This window comes from Coturnix japonica, chromosome 26 (genome assembly GCF_054131305.1).
Source record: "Coturnix japonica strain WE chromosome 26, WE-NBRP24, whole genome shotgun sequence".
In the NCBI taxonomy this organism is placed as follows: domain Eukaryota; kingdom Metazoa; phylum Chordata; class Aves; order Galliformes; family Phasianidae; genus Coturnix; species Coturnix japonica.
The window spans coordinates 5,286,015-5,308,638 of record NC_140688.1 but is presented as its reverse complement, the minus strand read 5'-3'; the positions used below and the strand labels follow the sequence as shown (position 1 = coordinate 5,308,638).

Genomic DNA, 22,624 nt, shown 5'->3' with positions numbered 1-22,624 from the left:
AGCCCTGGCAAGGCTTTTGTTCAGGCTGTCCCGGCAGCTGCAGATGCCTTGAGCACACAGCTGCGGGCCCTGAGCACGTTCAGCATCTGCAGCAGCTCCGGCACTGGGCTCTGGAACAGACGATGAGAAGCTGGCAGCCTGTGGGCTGACTGGAGCACGCGTTGAGAACACGGCCGAGCAGCAGCAGGTCAGTAAAGCACAGCCCAGGTGCCTTCTGCAAAGGGCACGCGCTGCTGAGAGCGCCCCCTGGCAGTGAGCGCAGTCTGCGTGCTCGGCTGAAGAGGGAGGGAGGAATGTATTTATTGATGTAATGCAGGTATCATGGAGTGCTCTAACAAGGGCTCAACAAGGCTGTTGTAACCACGTGGTTGTTTATTGCCTTAATTGTTCTGTTTTGAGCTGCTACTATTTGATAAGTTGCCTTCCTGGTTGAGTTAAAATTCCCAGCACAGCATTGTCTGGTGGTGGTAGTGACCGTCACAGGCTGGTTTGGCTGCAGTGCTGTCAGATACTCTCTCTTTTCAGGAGTTTTTTGGATGTTTTGTTGATTTGTTTCTGTGTTTAAGTAAGCCATCCTGTTTATTTGAGAAGTGTGTAAAATCCAGTTGACTCCTCGCCATTTTGCACTTCCTTACACAAGGAATGTGAGCCCTCATCACTTTTAGGTAACATCAGCAGTAGGTGGTTTTGAGAACTACATCATTTTCCTTCACAAAGTATTTTTCCCAACCCTTTTATGAGGGCTTGGTTGATTTCAGCAAGCCCAAGGCTACTTCCACTCCTGAGAGGATGTACAGACATCTGCCAGAGGATTTAATCCATTTGCCACCAGGTGTTCCCCTCACGGATCTGTAGAGGCGGTGCTCTAGCAGGCTGCTCTGCTGGCAGCTGCCATCTGCGCTGAGGCTCGCTGTGTTTGTGTGCTGGGGGCTGCATTCACAGTGTTCTTCCATGAACCAGGTGCTTTTCTGCACCTCCTGCTGGATGGTTGGATGGCCATACCATATTCTAACAGTATTTCTGCAGCTCTTTCCTGGGTAGCCATCCCCTTTAGGCGTGCTTGCTGTCAGTCGAAAGATCCCCAGTTGGCACAGACTGTCCTTGTTGTATATTCTCAACTTTCTTCACCACTCAGACCTCCAATAAAACTCCCTTTTCCCATTCCTGCAGCAAAGGTAGACAATAAGCAGTCATTCACAGAAGAGTTTGGGATGCACTTAATGTCTCTTGTTGTCAGTTTGTTTCCCTTCTTGCCATCCTACAGACTTTCCCCATTGGTCACAGGTGGATCGAAACACAGTATACACTCCTAAGGGAGAAACAGGCTTATATTTGTTGATATAATAGGGATATGCTGTAGTGATTTAGTAGTGACAAACAGGATCGGAGGTGGCTGGATACACTTGGTTATTTACTGCATAGAGGGTAGGGATACACACACACCTACAGGTGGCACTCCCATCGAGTCACGAGGCTCAGAGTAGTTCCCCTTTCTTTCTCGTGTCTTTAGACCACAGAGGTAAGGTGCTAGTGATTGCGGAATCAAACTCTATAATCCAGAGATGGGTTATAAAGCAGGTATGTTTATTCCAGTGTTGTGCAGTGCCGGGTGCAAGGGGGATAGCTCCAACCAAACTTGCACACCAATCTGTAAAATCGTGACATAGATATAGGTACATCTAATACATAGTCAATGAGTTCTCGAAATTCTGATACATATTCAATAGTTCTTTAGCATGCAGACCCCCCTCTTGTTATCGCCCATCTTATCAGGGAGATGCAACTCCTCTTCTGATATTTAAACTTCTAATCCTCTCCTCCCCAGGTGTCTCAGGGAGATCTCACTTCTTATCTGCATCCTTCCTGCTCTCCCAGAGCCATTGTCTCCATTCCTTGTTATTCTAACTAGATCATTCCTTTTCCCACCTACAAACTACATATAACTATCTCCCTCTAGCCCCCCTTTGTTCTAAATTCCACCAGAGCCTCTGTATCTTACATCGCTGCTCACTAGGATGTGGCTAGATCCTCTCCTAGTCCCAAGCGTGCTCAAGGGTTTGTGTGGAAGGAATCATACCTGCACAGTCCCTCTAAGGCTGAACCTTAGAGAACACAAGAAAGCTCCAAAGTAACCACAGGTGTCTTACAGAAAGTCTGTTTTGAGAAGGAGTCTTGACGTCAAGCTGCAAGGTATCTCTGTGCAGGTGTGAGCTGCAGAGACAGCCCTGCTTGAGGGCGGTCCTGCAGTGTAGCCTGCTGCTGTGCAGCAGAGCTGGAGGGGCACTTGGGCTGCTCCCTGATTTGGGGTAAGATGGCTGCCTCCTTGCCTTGCTTTCTCTTTAGTCCCCAGCTCAGTCTCGGCTGTTGAACTAAGTGTCAGCTACCAGTTGTTTCAGCCTCCCAGTTTGAGACAGCTTTGTGACGGTTCATCTCTTTGAGCCAGACTGTTTCCTGTGCTGCAGCTCATTGTCTTCCTCTGCAAGGCCAGGCAGCGCCCTGCAGAAGGGCTGATCTGGGACTGGGACTGCTGCATTCTCTCACAGCTCCCCTGCCATTTCTCTTCTCCCTGCAGGCTCCAGTTCAACTTCTGCCTTCCAGCCGTGATCATCCCAGCCTGCAGGAGAGCAGCAAATGGCCGCAGCACATCCAGTTGAGGTAGGGGTTGGGGAAGCAGGCAGGAGAGGCCAAATGGCCAGGGATGTGAATGCAGGGGAAGAGGGAGATGCCCTCACGCAGCATGTGTGTGCTGGGGACAGAGAAGCGGCTGGGATGGGAGGTTCTGTCCTGTGCAAGCTGTTTGTCTGGGCCTTGGCTGTTCCCAGCAAGGAGCCTCTTTGCTTGCAGGAGCCCGTGAGCTTTGAGGAGGTGGCCGTGTATTTCAGCAGGGAGGAGTGGGCGCTGCTGGACCCTGCGCAGCGAGCGCTCTACCGGGACGTGATGCTGGAGACGTACCAGTGCGTGGCCTCGCTGGGTGAGAGCTTGTCTGCCTTTCCTCCTCGTTAGGGCACCTTTAACTGTGCAGAATGAGCCTCTGCAAGCCGGGCCTTGGATAATGGCCATGCAGCTACATATTGACTAACACCACAGTGCCAGCAAGAAAGGAGATACTGAAAAGCATGAGTTTCAGAAGGGATTAGTATGCACGGCACTCTGATCAAAGCCGCAGAGTCAGTGCTGGCAAGCAGGCATCAGCCAGGAGGGAGAAAACCAGCCCTTGTGTTGTGTGTTGCATGGTGCCACCAGCTCCAGCTCACACATGACTCCCTGGTTACTGCTATAGAATTTAAGATTTTCCATGCAATTGCCGTCAACATTTTGATGCCTTGACCACTGGTAGATTGTAAGAAAATAAATAAGCTGTTGTAAGTTTAATTTGAAAGCAAAAATACCCCTTCATAATGTTCAGAGATGTCAAAGCATTCTTTGCTCCAAGGGAAGCTGTAGTTGCGATGTCATACAGGCCCAAATGGTGGTTTCTCCTTGGGGAGGGAGACAGAGTGAGCTGTTGAACAGGCACTGTGCCAGAATGAGGGAAATGCTCTCTTGTTCCCTGTTTCTCTCCCTGAAGCTCCATTTCCAGGCCCCAAGCCCGTGGTGATCTCCCTGCTTGAAAGTGGGGAAGACCCCTGGATCCCAGATGTGCGTAGCCCTGAGGCCATGCCAGGAGACCTCATCCCAGGTGAGATGGTGGAGGGAAGGGGAATGTTGGGGCTGTAAGAGCCTTCTCTGCCTTTGTTTTATTTTGGGCACCGTGTGCTATTGCTGCATTTTCTCTGTCATCCAGCAGCTGATGGGATCAAAAATGCAAAGGAGGTTCTGCAGAGAAGTTGCGTAGCAGATAGACAGTGGGGTCACATCTCTGTGGAAGAAATCAGAAGGGGTGTCCAGGAAGGCCTGCAGCAAGGTCAGGGTGAGCACATCAAGAAGCCCCTGGGAACGCATCTGGGAATGACATTGAGGAAGCCAGTGGACTTCACCATAGGTCCAAAGCAGCCTGAGGAAACCAGGAGCAAGGATGCGTGCCAGATGAAAAAGCAGAATCCGTGCACTGAGTGTGAGAAAAGCTTTAAAACAGATTCCAGCATCACTAACCGCCAGTGCATGCACTCAGCAAAGAGGCATTACGAGTTCTGTGATTCTGCAGAGAGCATGAAAAGGAGAGTCCAACCCACTGGCCAGCAGTGCATGTACACAGGAGAGAGAGCCTTCGAGTGCTCTGATTGTGGAAAGAATTTCACGGACACTGGGAACCTCACTTCCCAGCAGTGTATCCACAGAAGAGAGAGAATGTACAAGTGTGCTGAGTGTGGGAAGAACTTCAAAGTTAGTTATAAACTCAAAAGGCACCAACGTGTCCACACAGGAGAGCTACCATATAAGTGCACTGAATGTGGGAAGTGCTTCAAATATGATTCCCACCTCACCTACCACCATCGCATCCACACAGGAGAGAGACCATTTAAGTGCACTGAATGTGGGAAGAGCTTCAAAAGCAGCTATGAATTGAAATTGCACCAGCGCATCCACACAGGAGAGAGACCATTTAAGTGCACTGAATGTGGGAAGAGCTTCAAAAGCAGCTATGAATTGAAATCGCACCAGCGCATCCACACAGGAGAGAGACCATTTAAGTGCACTGAATGTGGGAAGAGCTTCAAAAGTAGTTCCAAACTCACTCGCCACCGTCGCATCCACACAGGAGAGATACCATTTAAGTGCACTGAATGTGGGAAGAGCTTCAAAAGCAGCTATGAATTGAAATCGCACCAGCGCATCCACACAGGAGAGAGACCATTTAAGTGCACTGAATGTGGGAAGAGCTACAAAAGCAGCTATGAATTGAAATTGCACCAGCGCATCCACACAGGAGAGAGACCATTTAAGTGCACTGAATGTGGGAAGAGCTTCAAAAGCAGCTATGAATTGAAATCGCACCAGCGCATCCACACAGGAGAGAGACCATTTAAGTGCACTGAATGTGGGAAGGGCTTCAGAAGCAGCTATGAATTGAAATCACACCAGCGCATCCACACAGGAGAGAGACCATTTAAGTGCACTGAATGTGGGAAGAGCTTCAAAAGCAGCTATGAATTGAAATCGCACCAGCGTGTCCACACAGGAGAGAGACCATTTATGTGCACTGAATGTGGGAAGAGCTTCAGAAGCAGCTATGAATTGAAATCGCACCAGCGCATCCACACAGGAGAGAGACCATTTAAGTGCACTGAGTGTGGGAAGAGCTTCAAAAGGAGTTTCAACCTGACCAACCACCATCGTGTCCACACAGGAGAGAGACCATTTAAGTGCAATGAATGTGGGAAGAGCTTCAAAAGCAGTTCCAACCTGACCAACCATTATCGTGTCCACACAGCAGAGAGACCATATAAGTGCACTGAGTGTGGGAAGAGCTTCAAAAACAGTTCCAAACTCACTTGCCACCATCGCATCCACACAGGAGAGAGACCCTATACGTGTCCTGTGTGTGGGAAGAGCTTCAAAAGGAGCTATGAATTGAAGGTGCACCAGCGCATCCACACAGGAGTGAGACCATATAAGTGCTCTGAGTGTGGGAAGACCTTTGCCACGAGGCGTGCTTTGAAGTGCCATCAGTGCATCCACACGGAAGAGAGACCCTAAAAGTGTCCTGAGTGTGGGAAGAGCTTCGAAGGGAGTTCTGAATTGAAGCATCCATACAGGAGAGTGTCACGGTGTTATCTAGATCAAACTATGTCCGTGACAGGGGGTTAGCAGTCTTTTGGGCTCCCTGCCCCCCAAAAATGGGAAGGGAAAGGGGGTAGGGAGATGGGAGCTGGGCTCAGGGAAACAAACAGAGCAGCAGCAACAATCTAAGGAGGAAGACTTACCTTACTAACTATGATGTTGGGATGCAAGATTACACAATATAATACAGTCTAATTGAAACTGAGGTCCTCTGGGATGTGTAGTTCTTCTCTGTGTTCCACATGATGATATGATGAGAAATACCAATAGAAAAAATATTACCAAACCATGCCATTCCATCTCTTATTCTACATCGCTACATCATGCTTAAAATACATATAAATAAACAAAAATTAAAATGTATGACACACACAGGTCTATTTACATATATATACATAGAATTACTGACTGCACTGCCCCAACCTCAAATTCCTTTGTGGTACATATTGAACATGCCCATCTTTCTGCATCACCCACCAAGTGTTCCCAGGTCCCTGGGCAAAAAATATTTCACCAAGTGGTTTGCCCTTTCCAGAGGCTGGAAGGACCCAAACAGCTTTTCCCAACATGTTCTTTACATGTACTACAGGGATCTTATCTCTCTCTACATTGTGCAGGGGGCTGGATTGGCTAGGACCCTCATGATTGACAGATCTTCTCATACTGAGCAACCAAGTGGCTTCTGCCCAATGCTTCTCCCAGTGCTTCAGTGTTCCACCATCTATTGCTTTCAACATAGCTTTCAACAACCCATTGTTCAATTTTACCAGAAGCTGGTCACTGTAGGGGATATGATAAACCCACTGTTTTTATAAGGAAACGTTTGAATTGTGTCTCATTTTCAGATTCATATCTTTCTTGGGTGCCATGTCACCATAGGACTTGCTTCTCAAGATTCAGTGCGGTGTTTCAGGTGGTAGTATGGGTACTGTGTATGTGTCAAGCCACCCAGTGTTTGCTTTCACCATGGTAAGCACATAATATTTGCCATTGTGACTTGCGTAATCCAACTCCATAACCACGAAGCAGTTATAAAGCAGGTATGTTTAATGAGTGATGCGCATACACCCTGGTGCATGGGGGATAGCTTCACCTTACTTGCACACCGTTAGGACAAAATGTGCAACAGATATAGGCTGAACTAATACATAATCAATAGTTTGCAGGAATTTGGATACATGTTAATTATATTCATGAGACCCCATTAGCATGCAGTCCCTCCCCCCTTGCGCATGTGTACTGAGTTGTGGGGGTGGTTGTGGGATGAAGGCTCATCATCTTCCTCACTGTAAACTTTCGACCCTGCGGGAGGGGCACCCCCCAAACTCATTCCAGCTTGCTCTGTGGACATCTAATCACCACACTGTTCTGGGGCTCTTCCACCCTTCTCTTCATGGCCTTCATCTCCTTGTTTTCTCAAAATTAGTGTCTGCAATTCCCCCTCTCTGCCCCCCCTTAACATAAACTATCTATCTGTAACTACCCTTTGCCTTAGTGAGGCCCCCTTTCCCTTTCTGTAGCAAAGTGTTCCCTTTTCATCTACTATGCGGTCTTTTTTCACTATTCAATTGTGAGATGGTGGCAAGGTAATATAATCAACCTGCCACTCCTCCCTGTATTTAACCTTCTGCCATTGTCCTTGCCCACAGAGAAGTTTCACCTCTTGGCTTGTTTAATTACGGCACGTGTTTCACAGTCATGAGTAACCTGCGCAATAGTGTCCATAGTTAAGTCCACCCCTCGGTCTCCGGCCCACTTATATGTCACATCTGTTTCCTGATGGCCCGAGGTCTCATGAGCCCATCGAGCTAGAAATAACTCACCTTTATTCTGCCAGTCCAAGTCAATTTGAGCAACCTCAATTCTGGCAGCTCAATCTGCCTGATGGTTGTTCTGTTGTCCTTCAGTAGCCCGACTCTTGGGCACGTGTGCATCCACATGACGCACCTTTACAACCGTACCTTCGGGTTTCAAGGTCTTTCCACAGTCCAGCAGCCCAGATAGGTTTACCCCTCCGTTGCCAGTTACTTTTTTCCCACTGCTGTAAGCACCCCCATAAGGCATTTGCCACCATCCATGAGTCAGTATAAAGATAAAGCATTGGCCACCTCTCCCTTTCAGCAACATCTAAGGCCAGCTGGACAGCCTTTACCTCTGCAAACTGACTTGATTCTCCTTTACCTTCAGTAGCCTCTGCAACCTGTTGTGTGGGGCTCCATTTGCGAAGCTTCCCTATGATGTGACATGATCCATCTGAGAACAGGGCATATTTCTTTTCATTTTCTGGAAGCTCGTTGTATGGTGGGGCCTCTTTAGCACGTGAATCCCCCCTGTGGCGCAAGTGGTAGAAGTGCCGCTCTGCTACACAGGAGGCTCGAATCCCGGGGGGTTGGACTCGATGATCTCTAAGGTCCCTTCCAACCTGCACGAGACTATGATACTATGATACTATGACACCTCTTCTGCTGCTGATGTTCCAAACTTTTTACCTTCAGGCCAGTCCATGATCACCTCTAGGATCCCTGGAAGGCTGAGGTTCCCCATCTGAGCTCGTTGTGTAATCATCACAATCCACTTGCTCCAGGTGGCATCAGTAGCATGATGGGTGGAGGGAACCTCTCCTTTGTACATCCAGTTCAGCACTGACAGTCGAGGTGCCAGAAGGAGCTGTGTTTCAGTACCAACTACTTCGGAAGCAGCCTGAATCCCCTCATACGCAGCTAAGATCTCCTTCTCAGTTGGAGTGTAGCACTATTCGGACTCCTTATATGCTCAACTCCAAAATCCCAGGGGTCAGCCTCAGGTCTCTCCTGAGGCTCTTTGCCACAAACTTCGAGTGGGACCTTTCTCTCCAGCAACAGTGTAGAGGATGTTCTTTACATCCTGTCCCATCCGTACTGGCCCCAGGGCCACGGCACAGGGTACTTCTTGTTTAATCTGCTCAAAAGCCTTCTGCTGTTCAGGGCCCTATCCAAAACTAATCTTCTTCTGTGTTACCTGATAAAGGTGTAGGGCTGTAGTTTGGAACGTGCATCCTCCAAAAGCCTACTACACCCAGGAAAGACTGTGTCTCATTCTTGCTAGTTGATGTAGACATGGCAGTGAGTTTTTCGATCACATCAGCTGGGATGTGACTATGTCTATCCTGCTACTTTATACCTAGGAACTGAATTTCCTGAGCAGGCCCTTTGCTTTGCTTAATAGCTTGTAAAAGAATTTGGATTATTTGCTCTCCTTTTGTGAAAACGTCCTCTGCTGTATCGCCCCTCACAACAATGTCATTAATGTACTTCAGGTGTTCAGGAGCACCACCCTGTTCCAGTACAGTTTGGACCAACCTATGGCAAATGGTTGGGCTGTGTATCCACCCCTGGGGCAAACGGTTCCAAGTATACTGAATGCCCCTCCAGGTGAAGGCAAACTGTGGCCTACTGACGTATCTGCAAATTAACCTGACTTATCCCAGGACCTTGACTTTCCGGGGGAGAGACACAAACATGGATGCCATGATGTCTTCTCTCATTTTTTCGCTGCGTCACACTCCTTATATACCATCCTAAATCCTGTGCAGACACGTACACCCTCTACGCAAAGCCCGATGCACGCGAGAGAGCCTCTACACACACCTAACTAAACCCCCCACCCACTAACTCTTAATCTGCAGGCCTTACTCAGCTATTCTAGAACACTCCATCTACTCAGAACTACTGTATGCACTCATAAATCCTTGCAAAGACAGCTTAGTTCCCCAACAGCCGACATTCTGCAGCCAAAGGAATGGAGAAGAAGGCATTAGCAATGTCAATGGTGGCAATGGTGAGTGAGTTTTGCTGATCACTCCCTGATTCTCCAGCTGGCGAGTCAAATCATGAATGGGGAGCAAGGAATCCCTGTTAGTGTGGTACTGCTGTCTGTGCACTGTCTTTGTAGCAATTGGTACCTGCTGCTCTTTTACTTGTAGCAGCCCCACAACAGTTGGGTCCTCTGACAGGTCAGGCAAAACAGACAGCTTCTTAATGTCCATATCTACAGCAGCTATTCCAAAGGCCCATCAATACCCCTTCGGAACCTTAAATGCCCCCTTCTGAGGTAATCAATACCAAGTATACATGGAGCCACTGGGCCAGTCACAATAGGATGCTTTTGCCAGTCATTTCCAGTGAGGCTTATTTCGTCTTCCAACACAGTCAGTTCTTGAGAGCCCCCAATCACTCCAGAAATATGGATTGATTCTGTCCCTTCATGACTCGAGGGCATTAGAGTGCACTGTGCACCAGTATCCACCAGTGCCTTATATTTCTGTGGTTATGATGTGCCAGACCATTTAATCCACACAGTCCAATAAACTCTTATTATCCCTCTCCCCGCCAAGACTGAGGGCAGGGCCCCTCTATTGGTTACCTGTGATGACTGGAGCAACTCCACTGGTGGTTGGTCTGTTTTGTAGTTCTCTCACCCGTGCTCGTAGTACAGGAGTAGGCTGGTTGTGCCACTTCCTCATGTCTTCTCTGTGGTCCCGTAGGTAGCACCACATGGAAACACGCTGTGCAATCTTACTGTTGTTCCTTGCTCGAGCTGGAAAGCACGTGCGTCTAATAGCTGAAACTTTTGATGATACAGGTGAGGAGTAGGATTGGAATATTTTGATCAGGTCCTTCACTAGACCTGGTGACCCGTATGGAGACTGACCTTCATCCGTCGTTTCTGATACTACTACTCAACCATCACAATTAGTCGATGGAAATAGTTTCTTGTGCATTTCATCTATCAGTCTTCTACTCGTGAGATGGCAGAAACTGCGGTGTGTACTGGGGGGAGCTGCTCTTCATAGTTTCGAAGTGTCATAATCAGTTCAAAAACTTGAGGTCTTCTCTCTTGTTCCTCAGATCTTCCAAATGTTGTTGCCAGTGTCTGTGCATATCTTTCTGGTGCTGTACTTGTGAGTTTCTGCCACATGCTAGGCTTGGTCCTCACTCTCTCAGGATCATGGTCTTGTGGATCAGGGTCATACAACATGTGTGCCCCGGTGGCGCAGTGGTTAAGGACACCGCCTTGCAACACTGGGGCCCGGAGTTCGAATCCCCCCTGTGGCACAACAAGTGGTAGAAGTGCCGCTCTGCTACACAGAGGCTCGAATCCCGGGGGCTGGATTCGATGATCTCTAAGGTCCCTTCCAACCCGCACGAGACTATGAAACTATGAAACATTTCCACCACAGTCATTTCCCTCAGGTACTGGATACCTTTTTCGATGGTATCCCACTTACTAGTCTGAGGCTTCAAAGCATTCTTGAAGGGTTACATTTCCCTCACGGCTGTTAACAGTCCAGAGGGTGCCAGCTCCATCCAAACATCTGCTAATCTCTCTGTCGATAGCTGGGTCTCTGGCAATGCTTCCTAGTTGGTGAGATTCATTACCAGCTAGAGACAGGCTGTTGGCCCCGTTGTCCCAGCAGCGAATCAATATGGCAAGAGACCGTCATTTTGATGCCATGTAAACTCCTTTCTTGAGCCTTGGAATTCATCCATCTTCAGAGATTGATGAATGGTAATAGAGATTTCCTCCTCATCACTCTCTTCTTCATGCCTCTTAGTTTGTTTTTTTTTTGTTTTGTTTTGTTTTTTTGCATTTCTCAGTGCCAATCCAGACCCCCTACCTGGATCTTCTGCTGCCTCCTCCTCTGCTTCTCCTTCTTCTCGTCCTAGACAGAAGGACACCCGTTTCCATTTCTTCCTTCCACATGGGCAACTGATATTATTACTGGTGCCTCCTGTGACTGATCAGTATTAACTTGGGGATTTTCTTTTGAGATTTGAACCTCAGATAGGAAACTCTCTCTCTCCAGGGTAGTAGTATATAGAGCACGGTAAGCATAAGCCAACCCCCAAGTATGGTTTACCTCCTTAGATCTCTGACTCAAATACTCAATTTCTCAGGGTCCCTCAGGTGTTCAAGAGTGAAATCCCATTACACTGTGGGTCCCCACGCTTCTAAGATTTTTCTTAAACCTTTCCATATTCCCTGCCAGTCAGCATTTTCTGGTTTTGGAGGGGACTTCCGCATAGAACGAATGGAGAGAAGTACATTCATATATATTGATAATGATAACATGAACATGAGTATGAACACAAGGATGAACACTAACTCGGTTTTCAAAAACTGTGTGGCAATCTGATAAGGCAGCCTGGAAACCAGATTGAACATCGTGGTGTTTGTAAAATTAGCTGCTGTGAAATTAGCAATTGTGAAATTAGTCATTGTAAAATTAACTATTTCATCTGGGATGCAAGTGTCAAAATTCACATCATACCACATTGCGTAGAAGTACCAGGCCCTTACTTGGTTGTATAATGCATATATTCTATAACAAGAAATCAATAAATTAAGAAGGGCCAGTAAGTTTCAAAGAACATGATGGCTTTGAATCCCCTATGCAGTGCTCCTAAAATAAAGAGCAGACTCATAGCTGGCAGTAGCTGGCAGGCGCTGTAAAAGTCACACCTAGCTAGCTGTGCTCTGGGAGAGAAAGAAATCCCTTTGTTTTCTTTACAAAAGCAAGACAGCAATGCTCAGAGTTTACAGCTACTCCTGAATGTTGACAGTTTGCCTGGACTTTCAAGGTCACACTCTCAGTGAGCAGCTACAAAAAGATATCACTCCCCTAACAAAGCTCTCTGAGAGCAAAGAGAGATTTGTTCTAAAAGCTAAAAAGCAGCAGCTTATGCCCGCCATCTCCACCAAAATCTGTCACAGGTTACCTAGATTTACCTTTGGGAATGACAGGGGGCAGCTGCCCCATAGGGCCCCCAGCCCAAAAAAGAGAGCTCCAGCCTGGGAGCAAGATTATAAATATGTCCTCTACGTGTGACTTATCTCTGGCCATGAAGTCCTCTGGGATATGTAGTTTTCTTCTGAGAGATTTGTATTCGGAACGTTGTTATTCCATGGAACTGGAGTATGAAGCTTCTAATGATCCAAACTGCACATAATGTTATGATGTGGAATATTGACAGCAACATTACAAAACCATGACACAATGTTTTGCTCAGTTTGTGTTAAAGCCAGAGTTACAGTTTTTAATCAGTCAATATCATCGCACTCTTAGCTCCAGTTTTACTCAATTTCTTCCCAGAGTAACCTGGCAGGTACAAGAATTTCTGTATTCCTACTTGTTTTCTTAGCTTATATTTAATTAATCCAAAAAAGGAAACCTTTTCTTGTTGGGCAATAGCTTCTAAGAAGCATCAATATCCACCAGAAAATGAACCTCTATATCCTGCTTCCCTAGATGCAATTTCCCATTGCAGTTTGCACACTGCTTTCCTTCCAGTGGGGAGGAGCCCTCCCTGGGATCTTCAAGACCCCATCCCCCCAACTCTCCCTGAGGGGATCTCTGGATCCTACGGCCCTATTCTGGCACCACAACAGTAACAGCTGTTCTTATTCCCAATTACTTTTATATCTGTACGTCAATCAGTTTTGTTTTGGTTAGTTTTCCTATCATTCACCACTCTTCCGTCCTGACATCTCTGTTATACCTTGCCAGTACTTTCTTCAGCCTGTGTCTGTCCCAAACTTATTTTCCAAACTCTCATCATTACATAAACTACTAACATCCTATTTCCCTTCCGCCTCCTTCTCTCCAGAGGCGTCAAGCGCTAACACTGGGATTTCAGGTTTCCTAGATCTCTGCACATGATGGCTATTCTCACTTCCATTGCCCCGTCCTCTCCACCTCCCCCTTCGCTGTTTACAGCAGCAGTTTCTTTCCCTGGTTCTCTCTCACTTTAAAAGTTCCTGCTGGGGGAGGGAACAATGAAGGGGGATTGCTCTCACAGAATCACAGAATTGTAGGGGTTGGAAGGGACCTCTAGAGATCATCAAGTCCAAACCCCCTGTCAAAGCAAGATCCCTACACCATGTTGCACAGGTAGGCGCCCAGTTGGGTCTTGAATATCTACAGAATCTCTCATACCAGCGCAGATAAACTCACTTTCTCCTTAACCCATTTTCCTTTGAACACTATTCCGCTATTTGTACCCTCAGTTACAGTTCCACATGCCCTCAATTATACTTTTGTATAGGTATATCATGACTTATATATATATATATATACACATTGTGTTAGTTTATACAGTTATACTGTTAATTATTTTAACTTCTCCTCTTTGGATCCTTTATTACTCAGGTCTTGTTTGTCCAGCACCGAAAATCAGTAGTTCTATTTCAGATGGCTGGACAGAAATGAGCTGCAGTCTTTTTACGTATGACTTTAACCTAATTTTTAATAACTACAAATTGCTTCACTTAGATGCTGAGAGCTTGAAACGAAATACTCGTATCTTGTTCTAAATGCAGAAACAACAATTGATTCCCACAAAATGTATGGCAGTCAGTTGGTATCTGTGGCAATTTGGAATGTATTGCACTGGGTACGTAGGGTCACCCCCAATACATTAGACCTTATCTTTTTACAGCGGGGAGGTTGGGTAGGGGGCTGTGTGCTGCACTTTGAGAGGAGTGCTGGGTATAAGCTGACCATACTGGGGTTGTAAGAGAAATAGTCATCAAAATACGAGAGGGACTAGAAAAAGGGAGAAAGGAGAGAGATGCAACAAAGCTGTTATGAATCAATGTTCAACTGTTCTCCCTGGCTGACTACCTTGCTGTCCACTTTAGCGGTACCTCTTATTTTATTAATCCTGAGACTAACTCTTGGACCATTTCTGTTCAATACACTTATTGCTATTGTTAAGGGTCGGTTAGAAACAGCCTATTTAATGTTAGTAACAAAAGAATATGAACGTATCAGTAGCAAGGAAGATAATGAATCTACCCTCCAAAGGGCTAAAGAAGCAGTAAAAGAATTTAATGAACAAAATCAGGATTAAATAGAAAAAGGGAGATTGTGATAGGTAAGGGTTAAGTTTGTTAGTCAAATGAAACTCAGTGGTGCTTTCACAGGAGTCCTGGAATGTAAACAGTGTTGTAAAATGTAAATCGTGTTGTAAAGCAGGGAAACTAAGAAGCAGCAAGCACTGCAAACTACACATTGCCAGGGCACATAAGCTGCTAGAAAATAACCAAAGATATAGGAAAAGATTGCTGACTTTCACCCCCACAACACTCTACAACCGCAGCAATAATCTGCACAGCCACAAGAATGACTGGAATATATAAAAGAGATAACAACTGTACAAATGCAGAACCTTTGTTCAAATTGCCACCCTGGCAGAGTACAGACTCCCCTCAGCACCCAGCTCTGTTTTGCTCACTTTACCACCTTCCTTAATTGAATAAAGCTATCCCTTTATTTAAATCACAAGACTTTGCCTGGTTTTGACACGGTTTTGAAATGTGAGTCTATAGCAGACAACCATACGGACCAAAAACCCACACAGAACTCCATAGTATTGCTTCACAGAAGACTTATTAGGACCCTTAGACAAGGATCTGGGGATAGTCGTATTCTTACCGCAGCTTTTGGGTAAAGCTGCTACCCACAGCTCGGTTCCATTGCAAGAGTTCTGTTCAACATACAATGTCCTCTGGTGCTGTACCGGAGATTGCCTCTTGCTGGGACATACTCGTGGGGGAAAGGAGTGAAAGGAACGCCAGGACAGCAAGGGAGGGATGTCTGACCACAAGGGTGTGCGAATGTCCCCACCGAAGGAAGCACAGAGCCGGCAGAAAGCGATGCTTCATTAGCGTAACAAAACACAGCCCCCATTCCTCCCTCCCTCAAACCGTTCTCCCCTACACCCCTCCCATCGCCCTCCCCCGGGGGCAGATGTGCCATGAGAACGAGCTCCGGGCGTGCTCGCTGTGGGAATTCCTGCCTTCCTGAGCCTGTGCGGAAGAGGCGAGAGCCTGGCTGGAAGCCATCCGGGCAGCACCGCGGGGGAAGGAGGTGCACCAAGGCCGTCCTGCGGCCAGCTCCGGGCTGAGGGCACTCGGCATCCTCTGCTCTACGCGACTCCGAGGAGCCCGGCTACCTGCACCAGAGCTGGGAGCAGCCTGCTCCGCACCCAAGGTAGGTGCCCTTCGTGGCTCGTGCAGAGGAGCGCACGCTTCCTGCCCCCTGCCAGCAGCACCGGGAGAGGAGCGGGGAGCGGCCCCGGACGGGGCGGAACCCGCACTGCCGTACCCCAGGCGGGACCCTGGTCCCGGCTCCAGCTCCCACTGAGCGCAGCAGGTTTGCTGTCCCAGACGGGCTGCAACCAGGGCAGCAGTTTATGCAGCCCGGGCTGGGCTCCGAGGGGCACGGGAACGGGCTTGGAGCTGGGACAGTGAGGAAGGGAGCAGAGGAGGTCAGCGTGCTCTGCTGCCCGGTTGGATCTCTGTAACACAGTGCAGCTGGGACTGCAGTTCTTCCTCTGGGCCACGGGTGACACGACATGGCCTCGCTCTGCAGCTCTGCACGCGTGGAATGATGGAAGTTTTAAACTCCCCGATGCCTCCTTTGGAGTGTCTTAATGTGAAGCCTCCAAGAGGGAATTTCCACTCCCCCTGCTTCTCCCCGGCAGCCCCCAGCTTCCCTTCGGGGACCCTGCGGGCAACACGTGCCTCTGGCGACCCTTGAAATGGCGTTACCTTTTGTTTGCTGAGCGCTTGCCTGATGGCTCAGCTGGGGCTGTGCAAAGCCCTGGCAAGGCTTTTGTTGAGTCTGTCCCGGCAGCTGCAGATGCCTTGAGCGCACAGCTGCGGGCCCTGAGCATGTTCAGCATCTGCAGCAGCTCCGGCACTGGGCTCTGGAACAGACGATGAGAAGCTGGCAGCACAATTCTACTTCCGCTCCTGAGAGGACGTATGGACATCTGCCAGAGGATTTAATCTATTTGCCACCAGGTGTTCCTCTCACAGATCTATAGAGGCAGTGCTCTAGCAGGCTGCTCTGCTGGCAGCTGCCATCTGCGCTGAGGCTTGCTGTGTTTGTGTGTTGGGGGCTGCATTCACAGTGTTCTTCCATGAACCAGGTGCTTTTCTGCATCTCCTGCTGGATGGTTGGATGGCCATACCATTTTCTAACAGTATTTTTGCAGCTCTTTCCTGGGTAGCCGTCCCATTTAGACGTGCTTGCAGTCAGTCAAAAGATCCCCCAGTCAGCAGAGCCTGTCCTTGTTGTATGTCCTCAACTTTCTTCTCCACTCAGACCTCCAATAAAACTCCCCTTCTGAGGTGACTGGATACACTTGGTTATTTACTGCATAGAGGGTAGGGTTACACGCACAGCTACAGGAGGCCATCCCATTGAGTCACGAGGCTCAGAGTACTTCCCCTTTCTTTCTCATGTCTTCAGACCACAGAGGTAAGGAGCTAGGATGTGGCTGGATCCTCTCCTAGTCCCAAACTTGCTCAAGGCTTTGTGTGGAAGGAATCAAACGGTCCCTCTAAGGCAGAGCCTTATAGAGCACATGAAAGCTCCAAAGTAACCACAGGTGCCTTAGAGAAGATCAGTATTGAGAAGGAGTCTTGATGTCAAGCTGCAAGGGATCTCTGTGCAGGTGTGAGCTGCAGAGACCCCTGCTTGAGGGCAGGTCCTGTAGTGCAGCCTGCTGCTGTGCAGCAGAGCTGGAGGGGCACTTGTGCTGCTCCCTGTTTTGGGATAAGATGGCTGCCTCCTTGCCGTGCTTTGTCGTAAGTCCCCAGCTCAGTCTCAGCTGTTGAACTAAGTGTCTGCTACCAGTTGCATCAGCCTCCCAGTATGAAACAGCTTTGTGGCAGTTTATCTCTCTCAGCTAGGCTGTTTCCTGTACTGCAGCTCATTGTCTTCCTCTGCAAGGCCAGGCAGTGCCCTCCAGAAGGGCTGATCTGGGACTGGGACTGCTGCATTCCCTCACAGCTCCCATGCCATTTCTCTTCTCCCTGCAGGCTCCAGTTCAACTTCTGCCTTCCAGCCGTGATCATCCCAGCCTGCAGGAGAGCAGGAAATGGCCGCAGCACATCCAGCTGAGGTAGGGGTTGGGGAAGCAGGCAGGAGAGGCCAAAGGGCCAGGGATGTGAATGCAGGGGAAGAGGGAGGTGCTCTCAGCCAGCGTGTGTGTGCAGGGGACAGGGAAGCAGCTGGGATGGGAGGTTCTGTCCTGTGTGCACTGTTTGCCTGGGCCTTGGCTGTTCCCAGCAAGGAGCCTCTTTGCTTGCAGGAGCCCGTGAGCTTTGAGGAGGTGGCCGTGTATTTCAGCAGGGAGGAGTGGGCGCTGCTGGACCCTGCACAGCGAGCGCTCTACCGGGACGTGATGCTGGAGACGTACCAGTGCGTGGCCTCGCTGGGTGAGAGCTTGTCTGCCTTTCCTCCTCGTTAGGGCACCTTTGGCTGTGCAGAATGAGCCTCTGCAAGCTGGGCCTTGAATAATTGTCATGCAGCTACATATTGACTAACACAGCAGTGCCAGCAAGAAAGGAGATACTGAGAAGCATGAGTTTCAGAAGGGATTAGTATGCACGGCACTGTGATCAAAGCTGCAGAGTCATTGCTGGCAAGCAGGCATCAGCCAGGAGGGAGAAAACCAGCCCTTGTGTTGAGTGTTGCATGGTGCCACCAGCTCCAGCTCACAGATGAATCCCTGAATACTGCTATGAAATTGAGGATTTTCCATGCAATTGCCATCAACATTTTGATGCCTTGACCACTGGTAGATTGTAAGAAAATAAGTAATCTGTTTAAAAGTAAATTTGAAAGAAAAAATATCCCTTCACAATGTTCAGAGATGTCAAAGCATTCTTTGCTCCAAGGGAAGCTGTAGGCACGGTGTCATTCAGACCCAAATGTTGTTTTCTCCATGGGGAGGGACACAGTGGTGCTGATGACCTGTTGAACATATAAAAAAAATATCCCTTCATAATGTTCAGATGTCAAATCATTCTTTGCTCCAACATTCAGGCCCAAGGGGTGGTTTGTCCATGGGGAGGGAGACAGAGTGAGCTGTTGAACAGGCACTGTGCCAGAATGAGGGAAATGCTCTCTTGTTCCCTGTTTCTCTCCCTGAAGCTCCATTTCCAGGCCCCAAGCCCGTGGTGATCTCCCTGCTTGAAAGTGGGGAAGACCCCTGGATCCCAGATGTGCGTAGCCCTGAGGCCATGCCAGGAGACCTCATCCCAGGTGAGATGGTGGAGGGAAGGGGAATGTTGGGGCTGTAAGAGCCTTCTCTGCCTGTGTTTTATTTTGGGCACCGTGTGCTATTGCTGCATTTTCTCTGTCATCCAGCAGCTGGTGGGATCAAAAATGCAAAGGAGGTTCTGCAGAGAAGTTGTGTAGCAGATAGACAGTGGGGTCACATCTCTGTGGAAGAAATCAGAAGGGATGCCCATGAAGGCCTGCAGCAAGGTCCGGGTGAGCACATCAAGAAGCCCCTGGGAACGCATCTGGGAATGACATTGAGGAAGCCAGTGGACTTCACCATAGGTCCAAAGCAGCCTGAGGAAACCAGGAGCAAGGATGCGTGCTGGATGAAAAAGCAGAATCCGTGCGCTGAGTGTGAGAAAAGCTTTAAAACAGATTCCAGCATCACTAACCGCCAGTGCATGGACTCAGCAAAGAGGCATTACGAGTTCTGTGATTCTGCAGAGAGCATGAAAAGGAGAGTCCAACCCACTGGCCAGCAGTGCATGTACACCGGAGAGAGAGCCTCCGAGTGCTCTGATTGTGGAAAGAATTTCACGGACACTGGGAACCTCACTTCCCAGCAGTGTATCCACAGAAGAGAGAGACTGTACAAGTGTGCTAAGTGTGGGAAGAACTTGAAAGATAGTTATAAACTCAAAAGGCACCAACGTGTCCACACAGGAGAGCGACCATATAAGTGCACTGAGTGTGGGAAGTGCTTCAAATATAATTCGCAACTCGCCTACCACCATCGCATCCACAGAGGAGAGAGACCATTTAAGTGCACTGAATGTGGGAAGAGCTTCAAAAGCAGCTATGAATTGAAATCGCACCAGCGCATCCACACAGAAGAGAGACCATTTAAGTGCACTGAATGTGGGAAGAGCTTCAAAAGTAACTATAAATTGAAATCGCACCAGCGCATCCACACAGGAGAGAGACCATTTAAGTGCACTGAATGTGGGAAGAGCTTCAAAAGGAGTTCCTACCTCACCGACCACCATCGCGTCCACACAGGAGAGAGACCATTTAAGTGCACTGAATATGGAAGAGCTTCAAAAGCAGCTATGAATTGAAATGGCACCAGCGCATCCACACAGGAGAGAGACCATATAAATGCTCTGAGTGTGGGATGAGCTTCAAAAGCAGTTCTGTTTTGAATTACCACCAGTGCATTCACACAGGAGTGAGACCATTTAAGTGCACTGAGTGTCGGAAGAGCTTCATAAACAGTTCCAAACTCACTCGCCACCATCGCATCCACACAGGAGAGAGACCATTTAAGTGCACTGAGTGTGGGAAGGGCTTCAAAAGCAGCTATGATTTGAAGCTCCACCAGCGCATCCATACAGGAGAGAAACCCTATACGTGTCCTGTGTGTGGGAAGAGCTTCAAAAGCAGCTATGAATTGAAGGTGCACCAGCGCATCCACACAGGAGTGAGACCATATAAGTGCTCTGAGTGTGGGAAGACCTTTGCCATGAGGCGTGCTTTGAAGTGCCATCACTGCATCCACACGGAAGAGAGACCCTGAAAGTGTCCTGAGTGTGGGAAGAGCTTCGAAGGGAGTTCTGAATTGAAGCATCCATACAGGAGAGTGTCACGGTGTTATCTAGATCAAACTATGTCCGTGACAGGGGGTTAGCAGTCTTTTGGGCTCCCTGCCCCCCAAAAATGGGAAGGGAAAGGGGGTAGGGAGATGGGAGCTGGGCTCAGGGAAACAAACAGAGCAGCAGCAACAATCTAAGGAGGAAGACTTACCTTACTAACTATGATGTTGGGATGCAAGATTACACAATATAATACAGTCTAATTGAAACTGAGGTCCTCTGGGATGTGTAGTTCTTCTCTGTGCTCCACATGATGATATGATGAGAAACACCAATAGAAAAAATATTACCAAACCATGCCATTCCATCTCTTATTCTACATCGCTACATCATGCTTAAAATACATATAAATAAACAAAAATTAAAATGTATGACACACATGGGTCTATTTACATATATATACATAGAATTACTGACTGCACTGCCCAAACATCAAATTCCTTTGTGGTACATATTGAACATGCTCATCTTTCTGCATCACCCACCAAGTGCTCCCAGGTCCCTGGGCAAAAAAAATTTCACCAAGTGGTTTGCCCTTTCCAGAGGCTGGAAGGACCCAAACAGCTTTTCCGAACATGTTCTTTACATGTACTACAGGGATCTTATCTCTCTCTACATTGTGCAGGGGGCTGGATTGGCTAGGACCCTCATGATTGACAGATCTTCTCATACTGACCAACCAAGTGGCTTCTGCCCAATGCTTCTCCCAGTGCTTCAGTGTTCCACCATCTATTGCTTTCAACATAGCTTTCAACAACCCATTGTTCAATTTTACCAGAAGCTGGTCACTGTAGGGGATATGATAAACCCACTGTTTTTATAAGGAAATGTTTGAATTGTGTCTCATTTTCAGATTCATATCTTTCTTGGGTGCCATGTCACCATAGGACTTGCTTCTCAAGATTCAGTGCGGTGTTTCAGGTGGTAGTATGGGTACTGTGTATGCGTCAAGCCACCCAGTGTTTGCTTTCACCATGGTAAGCACATAATACTTGCCATTGTGACTTGCGTAATCCAACTCCATAACCACGAAGCAGTTATAAAGCAGGTATGTTTAATGAGTGATGCGCATGCACCCTGGTGCATGGGGGATAGCTCCACCTTACTTGCACACCGTTAGGACAAAATGTGCAACAGATATAGGCTGAACTAATACATAATCAATAGTTTGCAGGAATTTGGATACATATTAATTATATTCATGAGACCCCATTAGCATGCAGTCTCTCCCCCCTTGCGCATGTGTACTGAGTTGTGGGGGTGGTTGTGGGATGAAGGCTCATCATCTTCCTCGCTGTAAACTTTCGACCCTGCGGGAGGGGCACCCCCCAAACTCATTCCAGCTTACTCTGTGGACATCTAATCACCACACTGTTCTGGGGCTCTTCCACCCTTCTCTTCATGGTCTTCATCTCCTTGTTTTCTCAAAATTAGTGTCTGCAATTCCCCCTCTCTGCCCCTCCTTAACATAAACTATCTATCTGTAACTACCCTTTGCCTTAGTGAGGCCCCCTTTCCCTTTCTGTAGCAAAGTGTTCCCTTTTCATCTACTATGCAGTCTTTTTTCACTATTCAATTGTGAGATGGTGGCAAGGTGATATAATCAACCTGCCACTCCTCCCTGTATTTAACCTTCTGCCATTGTCCTTGCTCACAGAGAAGTTTCACCTCTTGGCTTGTTTAATTACGGCACGTGTTTCACAGTCATGAGTAACCTGCGCAATAGTGTCCATAGTTAAGTCCACCCCTCGGTCTCCGGCCCACTTATATGTCACATCTCTTCCCTGATGGCCCGAGGTCTCATGAGCCCATCGAGCTAGAAATAACTCACCCTTATTCTGCCAGTCCAAGTCAATTTGAGCAACCTCAATTCTGGCAGCTCAATCTGCCTGATGGTTGTTCTGTTGTCCTTCAGTAGCCCGACTCTTGGGCACGTGTGCATCCACATGACGCACCTTTACAACCGTACCTTCGGGTTTCAATGTCTTTCCACAGTCCAGCAGCCCAGATAGGTTTACCCCTCCGTTGCCAGTTACTTTTTTCCCACTGCTGTAAGCACCCCCATGAGGCATTTGCCACCATCCATGAGTCAGTATAAAGATAAAGCATTGGCCACCTCTCCCTTTCAGCAACATCTAAGGCCAGCTGGACAGCCTTTACCTCTGCAAACTGACTTGATTCTCCTTTACCT

The 22,624-nt window shown here is 48.0% G+C and overlaps 1 protein-coding gene and 1 pseudogene across 2 annotated transcripts in view; both read left to right on the top strand.

Annotated features, from left to right (window-relative positions):
- Positions 1 to 22,624, top strand: part of LOC146756747 (uncharacterized) — a 252,104-nt gene that overhangs the window by 140,319 nt on the left and 89,161 nt on the right. The window lies entirely within an intron of this gene.
- LOC146756749 (uncharacterized) lies at positions 297 to 20,646 on the top strand (annotated as a pseudogene). The gene is made up of 5 exons (XR_014937372.1): positions 297 to 2,655; positions 2,845 to 3,679; positions 3,785 to 5,747; positions 17,408 to 17,423; positions 18,883 to 20,646. The product of XR_014937372.1 is annotated as an uncharacterized LOC146756749 (transcript).